Genomic DNA, 13,321 nt, shown 5'->3' with positions numbered 1-13,321 from the left:
ATGGATCGGGTTACATCACAGACGGCATAGATGAGAGGTTGCGCGAGCTTATTGCAGTCGAGGTTACCAGGGGCATCCTTGACGCTACCCCAGTCATTTTCGGGACGGTCAAGGAGGGAATAATGGAGATCATGGAGGAGAGAATCAGATCATTCAGGACTGAGATTGCTGCAGGCCAGTTGGGGGCCCGAACTCCCTCGTTCCGGGATTTCAAGGCGTGTGGGGCGCCAGAGTTTTTCGGGGTCAGGGACCCCATTGTCAGCCGACGCTGGGTGGCGGATATCGAAAACACCCAATGCACGAGTTCTTACCCGGATGTGGCAAAGGTTGGGTTTGCTTCTTGTATGCTGAGAGACAGAGCTCGTGATTGGTGGGGCGAGGTTACTAGACAGGTGGGACCAGCCGGGGTGGCTGAGATGACGTGGTCCGAGTTTGTTCGGCGATTTGATCTAGAGTTTGCACCACCCATTGAGGTGCAATGTTTAGTGCGAGAGTGTCATGATTTGCAGCAGACCACAGAGACTGTAGCGGAAATCACCGCCAAGTTTCGGGAACTAGCTTTGTTGATTCCGCAAAACGCTACCGATGAGGAAATGAGGCGGACCTGATATCATTCCATGCTAAGGGACGATATTCGGGAGTTTGTAAGCTTTACGGGGTGTAAGACCCTAAATGAAATGGTGGAGAAGGCCCGGGAACGGGAAATGGAGCTGGAGTCCTGCACGAAGCGGAAGCCTAAGCAGGCTTAGGCAGCGGTAGGACAGGCTAAGAAGCCTAAGACGTCGGACACTTCCAGCAAGGGTCAGTAGGGTCGGGCCCGATGTGCCAAGTGTAGCCAGGTACACAATGGAGCTTGTTGTATCGCAGGTTCAATATGTTAAGCATGTGGCCAACAAGGCCATATGAGTAGGGACTGCCCCGCGAAGGGCTTAATATGTTTTTACTGCAACCAGACCGGCCATAAGCGGGTCAACTGCCCGAAGTTGCAGGGAGGAGGGAGAGCAGTGGCGGCGCCCGCGCCCGCCACAATGAGGATTACCGACGGTCGCCCTCCTAAGGCAGAAGCTCCAGTAGTGAGGAGCCGTGCATTTCAGCTAACTACCGAGAAGGCACGGGCAGCGCCAAACATAGTGGCTGGTACGTATTCATTCTTCCCTACTCTATGTAGTTGTTTCTCTTATGTGTACTATATGCTTGTATAGGGACCTTTTTGGTCAATGGTATCTCTGCTCATGTCTTGTTTGATTCGGGTGCTACCCGATCGTTCGTATCTCTTGCGCTTAGCAAGAAGTTCCGGGACGCGCCGGGAACTTTGGATTCCCAGCTAGAGGTGGAGATTACGGATGACCGCACCGTTAGTGCTACGAAGGTGTATCGGGACTGTGTCCTGAATGTACTTGGTGAGAGATTTCGAGTCGACCTAGTCCCGATACCGTTGCGAGGGCTGAAGGTGATTATCGGAATGGATTGGTTGGGAGCCAATGGGGCCATGATTGACTGCGAGCATCAGTTGGCGAGGGTTCGAACCCGAACTGGGGGAGAACTGGTGATACATGGTGATCGGGCATCGCAGGGACCGACCCTCTGTTCGGCTGCAAGGGCTAGGAGGTTCCTACAGCAGGGTTGTACAGGGTTTCTGGCATATATCTCGGATACAAGGGTAGAGATCGCGAAGGATGTAGGCAGTGTGCCCGTTGTTCAGGACTTTCGGGATGCTTTCCCCGAAGAGTTACCAGGGGTGTCTCCGGAGAGGCGGGTGGAATTTCGCATAGATTTGGTGTCAGGTGCCGCTCCGATAGCAAAGACACCATATCGGGTGGCACCACCTGAGATGCAAGAGTTATCTACATAGCTTCAGGAGCTGTTAGACCGAGGGTTCATTCGTCCGAGTAGTTCCCCGTGGGGAGCACCAATCCTTTTCGTGAAAAAGAAAGATGGATCCCATAGGATGTGTATCGATTATAGAGAGCTAAACAAGCTAACGGTGAAGAACCGTTATCCATTGCCAAGGATCGATGATTTGTTCGATCAGCTGCAGGGTGCGTCTTGGTTTTCCAAGATCGATCTTCGGTCGGGATACCATCAGATGAGAATTCGGGATGAGGATATACTGAAGACGGCTTTCAGGACTCGGTATGGGCATTATGAGTTTGTAGTGATGCCGTTTGGGCTCACCAATGCCCCAACAGCGTTCATGGACCTTATGAATAGGGTGTGCAGACCGATGTTGGACCGGTCGGTGATCGTTTTCATTGATGATATCTTGGTCTAGTCTAAGACCAGGGAGCAGCACGAACAACACTTAAGGGAGGTGCTGGAGACCCTAAGGTCGGAGAAGTTGTATGCCAAGTTCTCCAAGTGTGATTTCTGGCTGCGAGAGGTACAATTCTTGGGGCTTATCATCAATCAGGAGGGTATTTCGGTTGATCCAGCAAAGGTGGAGGCTGTGATGCGGTGGGAAGTACCGAAGAATGCATCAGAGATTCGTAGCTTCCTGGGTTTAGCGGGTTATTATCGGAGATTTATTCAGGACTTCTCCAAGATTGTTATGCCATTGACACGACTAACCAAGAAGAATGTGACGTTTAGGTGGGGTACGGACCAGCAGTTGCCCTTCGAGACCTTGAGGCGGAGATTGTGCGAGGCTCTGATCCTTGTTTTACCAGAGGGATTAGATGATCTGGCGGTGTACTGTGACACATCGATTTCAGGGTTAGGTTTGGTACTGATGCAAAGAGGGCACGTGATAGCATATGCCTCGCGAAAACTAAAGCCTCATGAGGAAAATTACCCTACTCACGATTTGGACCTGGGGGCAATGGTGTTTGCCCTCAAGATTTGGACGCATTACTTGTATGGGGTGCTATGCACCATTTACACCGACCATAAGAGTCTAAGGTATTTGATGGACCAGCAGAACCTCAACATGCGACAGAGAAGGTGGTTGGACGTGCTAAAAGACTATGATTGCGAGATTCTATACCACCCAGGGAAGGCCAACGTAGTGGCCGACGCTTTGAGCCGTAAGACGACATGTTCCCCGATTAGAAATGTGTGTTTGAGGATGTCAGTGATCTCTCCATTGTTGGAGATGATCAAAAAGGCTCAGGTTGAGGGAGTAAAGAAAGAGAATTGGAAGGTAGAAAGGATCCGAGGGCAGTATCTTTTGTTTGTCAAGGATAGTCGAGACCTATTGATGCAGTGTGGTCGGGTGTGGGTACCGAAGACTGGGGGAGTGAGACAAAAGATATTGGAGGAAGCGCATAAGTCCAGGTTCTCCATACATCCAGGAGCTACGAAAATGTATAGGTACTTGAGGCTGAATTACTGGTGGCCATGCATGAAGCGGGAAATTGTGTGGTTTGTAGAGCGGTGCTTGACCTGCAGGAAGGTCAAGGCCGAGCACCAGCGGCCTCATGGTAAGGTCCAGCCGCTACCCATTCCCATGTGGAAGTGGGAGGAGATCACGATGGACTTTATTACGAAGTTGCCAAGGACGTCGAGGGGTGTGGATGTCATATGGGTGATTGTGGATAGACTAACGAAGAGTGCCCATTTCATTCTGATATCAGAAATTATATCCGCGGAGAAGTTGGCGGATATTTACGTGCGTGAGGTAGTGGCTAGACATGGGGTTCCTGTGTCGGTAGTCTCTGATCGTGATGTTCGGTTCATGTCTAGGTTCTGGAAGAAATTCCACGAGGAGTTGGGCACTCAGCTACATTTTAGCACGGCGTACCACCCCCAGACCGACGGTCAGAGTGAGAGAACGATCCAGACACTGGAGGATATGTTGCAGGCATGCGTGTTGGATTTTGGAGGGAGTTGGGATACGTATCTTCCACTGGCAGAGTTTTCGTACAATAACAGTTATCATGCCAGTATCGATCGAGCTCTGTTTGAGATGTTATATGGTCGGAGGTGTAGGACCACAGTTTGTTGGGATGAGGTTGGACATCGGGTCATTGGAAGCACTGAAGTAGTGCTCAAAACTACTGGGTTGATTCAGCAGGTGTGCGACCGATTGCGGGTCACGCAGAGCCGTCAGAAAAGCAATGCTGGCCTACGGCGATCAGATCTTGAGTTTCAGGTGGGGGATTTCGTGTTGCTGAAGGTGTAGCCCTGGAAAGGGATCATCAGGTTTCGGAAGAGGAGAAAGCTGGGGCCTCGGTATATAGGCCCGTTCAAGATCACAGCCGGGGTGGGCAAAGTAGCATATCGCTAGAATCTGCCAGAGGAGCTTAGCCAGATTCACAACACGTTCCATGTGTCGCAACTTGGGAAGTGTGTCCCAGACGAGGCTGCGGTTGTCTCGTTGGATGATATTCAGGTGGATGAGAGCTTGAACTACATCGAGAAGCTCGTTGCCATCTTGGATAGGAAGACGAAGTCTCTTCGGAATAAGGAAGTAATATTGGTGAAAGTGCAATGGCAACATCGGAAGGGCTCCGAATGGACCTGGGAACGGAAAGAGGAGATGCACGAGCATTACCCCGATTTATTTGGGTCAGCAGACTTCGAGGACGAAGTCTAGTTCAAGTGGGGGAGACTTGTAACACCCAATTCAGGTATTGGCTGGAAAGTTGACAATTTGGAGAGGTTCATGAATGGACTCGGCGAGTTGGAGGACCAACTCGTCGAGTAGAGTCGGGTATCTGGAATGCGGGACAGAGGCGACTCGGCGAGTCGGAAGGGTCGACTCGGCGAGTCCGAGCTGTTTAAATAAAACCCTAATTTTGGGGTTTGCCCCTATATAAACATCATTATCCGCCCCAGTAGCCACCCTTAGCACCTTAGAAGAACGTTTACGGTCGCACACACTCTTGTGAGTGAAGTAAGATCAATTGGGAGCTTAACCTTGAGATTTTGGGGAGGATTCCAAGCTTGAAGAAGAAGTATCAAGGGGAAAACACTAGATCTATCATCTAATTCGTGTTGGGCATTGATTTGAGGTATGAATCTGTTACCTTAAGCATAAATTCTATTCGAGGGTTGTGACCAACTTTGAGGAAATGGAAGCAAGCCTCGATCTGGACCTATCACAAGGATATGGTTCCAGATCTGGACCTTCATAGGTCCCAGTTATCATAAAGTTGCACCTTTTAGTAAGCTCATTCCCTCCCCATACATGGAAACCTTGTTGAAGGTTAGTTTTGGTGATTATGGCCATGAGAGGCCTTGCATGCACGTAAAGTTTGCAACTTTACATGTATTCCACACTAGTAGAGTATAGATCTGAAGTTTGGGACCCTGAGTCCCACTGGAAGAGGCCGTAAACACAATGGACTAATAGGGACTCGACGAGTCGTGCAAAAGACTCGGCGAGTCGAAAGGGTTTACGGTCAAGGGTGTACGGCCAAGGGTTTAGGGTCAAGGGTGTACGGCCAAGGGTTTACGGTCAAAGGTGTACGGTTGGTGGTTTACGGCCGTAAACACCAAGAAACTCGACGAGTCCCGCGGATGACTCGGCGAGTCGACGAGTGAACGATTGTACTTGATGAGTCAAGGTCAATATGGACTGTTGACCTTGACTATAGACTTTGACTTTGACCAGGGTTGACCCTGGGGGTATTTATTGGATTATGTTGAGTTAATTACTCATTGATTATAGGCAGTTAGGAAGAGCAGCATACGACAATCCTGAATTCAGTTGCCAATTCAGCCTTGTGAGGTGAGTTTTCTCACCATACCTGTTGAGTCTTATTGTGTTGCGTCATGGGCTTGTGTTTTGTATCCGGATTGGGCCTGTCCATCCGTGATTATCTAGTAGGGTTAGACTATATATAGTGCATGCATGTATGCATTAGGTAAGCTTCTTGATTATCATTATAGTTTTGTAACCCTAAGCACCTCTACAGTCGAAGTTCTTAATCGAGCTCTTCTGAGGTGTTAAAGCATTAATCATACGACATCTTTAAAGCCATTCTTATGTTCATAATTACGTTCTTAATTGTTTGCCTGCATAGAATCTATCGATCCTGTTAGAACTTTGTTCTAACAATTGATATCAGAGCAGGAGACTGTGTGATCAATACACATTCCTTCTGTGTTAAGAATTTGTTAGGGTTTCTGCTTTTATCGTATAAATAGAACCCTAATCTCAAGTTTACAGGTCTGATTCTAGAGGCTCACCATGTCTCACGAAGATTCTTAAACAAATCCTATCAACATCTCTAACAGCATTGGATCCACTACCAGGATTCCTATTATTTACACTCAAGACTATGAAGTATGGGCGCATCACTTTGAAGATTATGTGGTCGGATCTGAAGATAATGGTTATCTCATCTAGGAAGCCATCACGCTTGGGCCGTTTGTTCATTCTGGAACGAACACGACTGTTAAGACCCAAAAAGAGTATAACAAGCTGGTGGCGGCCATAGACAAGATGCCACAAGATGAGAAGGACAAGTTGCTATGTAATGTGAAGGCCATGAGAATGATCAGATTCGCCTTGCAATCTGACACTTTTCGGTTAGTCGGTTCATGCACGACGGCCAAAGAAATGTGGGATAGGTTGAAAGAACTTTACTCAACCGATGAAGATCTAGAACACTCTATTCAAACCTTGCTGCTCTCAGAATTTGGAGTTTTCGAACAGAAACCAGAAGAAAAACTGATACAAACTTTCGATCGGTTCAATCATCTCCTAAGTAAGATGATTAAACATGGAATAGAAAGAAAGTTGATCGAGCAGAAGGTAACCTTCATGAACAGTCTGAGACCAGAATGGATGGCTGTGGTTTCAACAGTAAAAGCACATGAACAATTTAAATCTTACTCACTAGCGAAACTTGTGGGAATACTCAAGTCCCATGAGAATGTGGTAACCAAGGAGGCAAAGGTAGTTTCGGGTGTAGGATCGTTGGCCCTTGTCTCAAAAGGAAAAAGTATTGCAGAAGAAGAAGAGGAGTCAGATATGTTTGAGTGTGACCTTACAAGCGAAGAATATGCTATGATGGTCACCAATCCAAAGAAGTTTGCACGAAGAAAATTTCCTATCAATAAGAACCGAAACTGGCAGGGAAGTTACAGTTCTGAGAAGGTGAAGGATGAATCGAAGAATTCTTCTCAATAGAATGAAGACAAGAAGGAAAGCAAGCTTTCAGGAGACTCAGGGTTCGACTGCAATTACTGTCACGGCAAGAACCACTTTGCCAAAGATTGCATGCTAAGGAAAATGGCTGAGAAAAGAGATGGTGAAGACGATGAGGCGTACTACATGCGCAAAGTTGGAAGAGATCAAGAAAAAGAAGTCAACTAACAGTTCTATGAATGCCTTGATTGTGTAGGAGAATGCAGATGAAGATGAGTTCGGTGGAATTGAAGTTTGGTCAACCGATTCTGAGGATGAAGAGGTGAGAAAGCCAACTCATGGAAGAGCTTATGTAGCAAAGGAAGCAGGTTCGGCTGGAAGATGTTTGATGGTCACAGCAGGTGGATCAACCGAAAGTGCCAGTAAGGAACCGAACCTAATTCAGGACAAGTGCTTTGCAGCCAAGCCCGTGAGCGAGAAGATCGACGATTGTGATCGGCTGATCAAAAAGGTACAATCCATCCTTGAATCACTAAAAGTTCCAGTAACAAATTATGAAGAAGAATTAAACGAATTTAAATTTAACTTTTCTAACTTAAGTGGAAGTCTCATGCAAAGTCGCTTAGCGAATTCTAACCTTACTGACCAACTCAGCAGGGTGTCTTCGAAAAGTGAGGAGAGAAGGATGTGGATTGAGCTGAAGAAGGCGGAGTTAAATAGGGCTAGGGATGAAAGTATTTATTTACAACGAGACAATTTAAAGTTTTTAAAACAAAGGAATGTTTTTTGTTTAATTGCTAAGCGCTTATATACTAATATTGCTTAATTACATTTAAGTTGTGAGATAGGGAAAAAGATTCATAAGATGATCTTACCCTTCCTTGAATTTAAGGAGGATGAGGTCATTGCTGAGTGTGAATCAATAGTGTCCTCAGAAGAGACATCCATTCACTACAAAATCGGACTGGACAAGATAGAGACCTTCATTGACTCTAAGGAACATAAATGTATGCTCAAAAATCTTTTAGATGAAAATGATATGTTAAAAATAAAGTCTGAAACTATTCAATCATTTGACTCGTCTAACACCAAATTAATTTCAGAAAATAAAATGAACTTAGAAAATACGTCTGAATTTGATGAGGAAAGTGAGATGAGCGAAATCTCTGTAGAAGACGTAGTTGATTGCTCTGAGTTTATGAAGAGCGAAACCGAGAATGAGAAACCCCTCATATCTGAAAATTCGGTTGAATTCGCTCGCCTGTCAAAAGACAAGCCACAGAAACTCAAAGAAAAAGCTATGGTTTATCAACAGGTTCAAACTGTGCCGAATCAAGTCTATGCAGTTACAGGGGTCACTGCAAAACAAACGGCAGAGTTAAAAATCTTGGTCGACAAAGACAATGCTGAAGGGTGCGACGATTACTTCTGGTCAGCCCCTATTGACAACGCAAACGAAACCATTGGCTTATCTGAGCAAACTTCATGGAGGGTTAAAGGAAGATACGTTGCTGAACCCATCAACAAACCCTCGAGTTTCGACAAACCAAGCACAAGTGGAACAAAAGAAATCCCTGAAGAACCAATAAATGAACCGATTGTTCCAACTAAGACAACCGAAACTCAAAAGGAGAAGCCAAAGGCTATCTTCAATATCCACAAATCTCAGAAGGAGTTAGCTGAACAGAAACGCCAAAGAATTCAAAGATACATGAAAAATCTGAATGAGCGAAAACGTTATTGGCAATCTCAAAATCCCAACTACGTTCCTCCTAAGAAATAATCAATTGACAAAGGAAAGGAAAAGCTAAAAGGAAAAGAAAATTTCAGTCCAAATTCCTACTATTCCAAATCTCAGAACCGAACATCTACTTTCGGCTCCAAAACTAGCGCGCAGAACCAAATGTCTAGTTTCGGTCCAAACGTCAAGGCTACCAACCGAATGTCTACTTTCGGTTCCAACACCGGAATTCAGAACCGAAAGTCAAATTCAGAGAAGGACATCAAAGGAAAGGGAAAGCTTGATACTGATTCTAATTTCAATGATAAGAAAAAGTCAGCTAACCCTAGGATTCAGAAAAAAACACCAAAACCATCTAACAACACACCATCAAAAACAGCAAAAATTAAACAAGATAAAACCAAAATCAAGGTGTACACCATCAAAAGAAAAGATCAATCAACTCTAATAAAAAGAACTTATTTGGTTGATATTTCTACTGCAATTCCTTTTTCTGTGAAAGACTCACCAGGACCCAAGAAACTTTGGGTTCCTAAATCTGCTTGAATTTGCAGGTGATTAGTGACGAGCAGTTCGATGATGAATGGTATATACACAGTGGCTGCTCGCGTCACATGACAGGAAGGAAGGAAGAGCTGAGGGACTTTCGGTCCCTAAAGGATGGTGGATGTGTGAAGTATGGCAATAACTCATATGGAACAATCAAAGGATATGGTATGATAACCAACGGAGACTTCTCGATTCGAAAAGTAGCGTATGTGGAAGGATTGCAGCATAACCTCATCAGTGTGTCTCAATTAGTTGTGGGAACAGGTTTGAAGGTTTCATTTGATGATGAGGGCTCAGAAATAATTGAGAAACAATCTAAAAAGGTTCTGTTGAAGTCTAAACGCAAGGGAGAGATGTATCCTTTAAATCTCAACCCAGTTAAAGGAAAACCTGCGATATGCCTGCTATCAAAGGCGAACACTGATGAAAGCTGGTTGTGGCATCGACGCCTCTCGCACCTCAACTTCAAAGACATTAATAAGTTGGTGCTTGGTGACCATGTTCGAGGTCTTCCTCTTCTCAAGTTTGATAAGGAACATCTGTGTGCAGCGTCTGAGATGGGCAAACAAAGCAGAAAGAGCCATCCTACTTGGCTCAATACAAAGATTGTTGAAGCTCTTGAACTTCTGCACATTGACTTATGTGGACCTTCGACTATCGAAAGGTTTGGTGGTAGTAAGTTCATTCTTGTCATAGTAGATGATTTTTCATACTTCACCTGGGTTTTCTTTCTTAAACAGAAATCAGATGCAACTCCCAAGTTGAAGACGTTCATCAAGCAAGTGGAAGTGCAGCTGCGAAAGACAGTGAGGAATATCAGAAGCGACAATGGGCTGGAATTCAAGAATAAAGATTTAGAGGATTTTATGGCTGACAAGGGGATATCTCACAACTTTTCGGCCCCCTATACAACACAGCAGAACGGAATTGTTGAAAGACGAAACCGTTCGTTATGTGAGGCAGCCAGGACCATGCTAAGCTTCGCATCTCTACCGCTATACTTATGGGCTGATGTTGTTGCAACCGCGTGCTACACTCAGAACTGATCCTTGCTCAACAAAAGATTCTCAATCACTCCATATGAGATTCCGAACAATCGAAAGCCCAACGTCAAATTTTTCCACGTATTCGGTTCAATGTGTTTCATCTTTAATTCCAAAGAGGACAGAAACAAGTTTGACGTCAAATCAGATGAGGGGATTTTTCTTGGATGTTCACTCACTTCAAAGGCATACATAGTTTTGAACAAACGCTCCAAACGAATTGAAGAAACATATTACATAACCTTTGACGATAATTACATGAAGAAAGTTCAAAGGAGCGAAAGTGCCTTGGTGGAAATATTTCCTGAATCAGGACAAGTCTCGGTTCCAATATCAAACTTGTTTGAAGAGTACATTCGTCTATTTGATGAACCAGAGAAAGCTGCACACTCAGAGGCGAAAGCAGCAGACAACAAAATCGACAATCTCAAAAAGATCATAGATGAAGCTGCCAAAGAAATGGAAAGTGAACCTCCTAAACCGACAGGTGGTCAACCCTCCAATGACTCTCCAAACAACGGCTCAATGGTCAAGGGGGAGAGTTCATCAGCACCAAAGACAACTGAAATGTCTTTCGAGGGGGAGAATCCAATTCCATCCCCAACTCATAAGGGTCCAGGCGAGGGGGAGCATACAAATCCATACCCACCCAATAATAGTCCAATCAAGGGGGAGAATCTGACTCCCACAGAGGATGAAAACTCTGATCCTAACACAGGTTTCACTTCGCCAGTCGAGGGGGAGAAAGAGAATACAACTGACGAAGGTGATCAATCAGAACTTGAAGAGGAAGTAAATGCTGATTTGGATCCAGCCTATGACCCAAATTATCCTCCGTTAGTAAAATGGACCAAGGATCATCCCAAAGCACAAATCATTGGTGAATCATCTGAGAAAGTTCTCGCTCGTTCTCAATTGAAAGCGAAACAAACTGCATTATTCTCTAAAGTTGAATTCTGCATGTTTAATTCGTTTATCTCCAAAGTCGAACCGAAAACAGTTTATGTTGCACTTGATCATTCTGATTAGGTTCAAGCAATGCAAGATGAGCTCCATGAGTTCGAACGCAATCGAGTTTGGAGGCTGATTCCCACACCAAAGGATGCTTCAGTGGTTGGCTTGAAATGGGTATTCAGGAATAAATTGGACAAAGAGGGGAACGTTATTAGAAACAAGACTCGGTTGGTAGTAAAAGGATATTGCCAAGAGGAAGGGATAGATTATGAGGAAACCTTCGCTCCTGTAGCAAGGTTGGAATCTGTTAGAATTTTTCTGGCATATGCTGCTCATAAAAACTTCGAAGCTTTCCAAATAGACGTAAAATGCGCTTTCTTGAATGGAGAACTAGAAGAAACAGTGTATGTTGAGCACCCACCTGGGTTTGTGAACGAGAAATTCCCTGATCATTGCTATGTGATGGATAAAGCTGTATATGGTTTAAAGCAAGCACCGAGGGCCTGGTATGAAACTTTAACTTGCTTTCTGAAAATGTCGAAATTTAAGCAAGGTTCGGTTGACCCAACCTTCTTCCGAAAGAAAGAAGGAAAACATCTAATGATAGTTCAGATTTATGTCGATGACATCATCTTCGGCTCCACGAATCCTAGCTTAACGGTTGAATTCAGGAAGTTGATGGAGACTAAATTTGAAATGAGCGCAATTGGTCCGATTAATTTTTTCCTTGGTTTGAATATTAGACAGGGACCAGAAGGTATATTTATCAATCAGGAGGCCTACACAAAGAACTTACTGACAAAATTTGGTATGACAGGAGATTCGAAAGTGAAGATTCCTATGGCATTTGGAACTAAGTTAACACCTTCTCTGGAAAAACCTGTTGTTGACATAACACTATATCGACAAATGATAGGGTCCCTTATGTATCTAACAGCTAGTAGACCGGACATTACATTTTCTGTTTGTTATTGTGCCAGGTTTCAAGCTAATCCAAGAGAACCTCACATGGTGGCAGTGAAAAACATCTTCCGTTACCTGAAGCGAACCTCATCTCTCGGTCTTTGGTACCCTGCTAGATCTGGATTCTTTATTCAAGCTTTTTCTGATGCTGATCTTGGAGGATACCTCATCTCACGGTCTTTGGTACCCTGCTAGATCTGGATTCTTTATTCAAGCTTTTTCTGATGCTGATCTTGGAGGATGTGGTTTGGACCGAAAGAGCACAACAGGTGGATGCCAATTCCTTGACGGAAAACTTGTTAGCTGGCAGTCTAAGAAGCAAACCTGTGTGTCACTTTGAACAGCCGAAGCTGAGTATATAGCTGCAGCATCTTGTACTTCTCAAGTAATATGGATTCAAAGTCAACTAAGAGATTATGGGCTGAGTATGAAGAAGATTCCTCTATATTGTGACTTAGAAAGTGCAATAAGAATATGTCATAATCCAGTGCAACACTCAAAGACTAAGCATATTTCACTTAGATATCATTTCATCAAGGACCATGTAGAAGATGGGAACGTGGAAGTACATTTCGTTCGGTCCTCTGATCAACTGGCTGACATATTCACTAAAGCCTTACCTGAAGCGAGTTTCAATAAAATTTTACAAGGCTTGGGAATGATGGAAGCAGAGTCGGTACCGAATCCTCAAATCTCTTACTAAAAATTAGACAAGCGAAATAGAGTGAACGTTCGGTCTGTTTCGGTTCCAGATTTTTCGGGAACCAAAATGAACCGAACGCTCGGTCTATTTCGGCTCCATAATTTTCGGGAACCGAAATGAACCGAACGCTCGGTCTATTTCGGCTCTGGAATTTTAAGGAACCGAAATGAACCGAACGCTCGGCCTATTTCGCTTCATTCTTTTAAGATAAGGTTTCGGTTGTACATTTTGTTTATTCTTTTATTTTTTTAAGAGTGTTTTGTGCTACTTTAGTTTATTATTTTTCAGATCCAAAAAAATTTTATCTTTCTGTTTTTATTATTTTTCAGAAA

This window comes from Lactuca virosa, chromosome 2, assembly GCF_052849685.1.
Source record: "Lactuca virosa cultivar CGN04683 chromosome 2, Lactuca_virosa_CGN04683_v6, whole genome shotgun sequence".
NCBI lineage: Eukaryota > Viridiplantae > Streptophyta > Magnoliopsida > Asterales > Asteraceae > Lactuca > Lactuca virosa.
Note: the sequence above shows the minus strand (reverse complement) of the source record.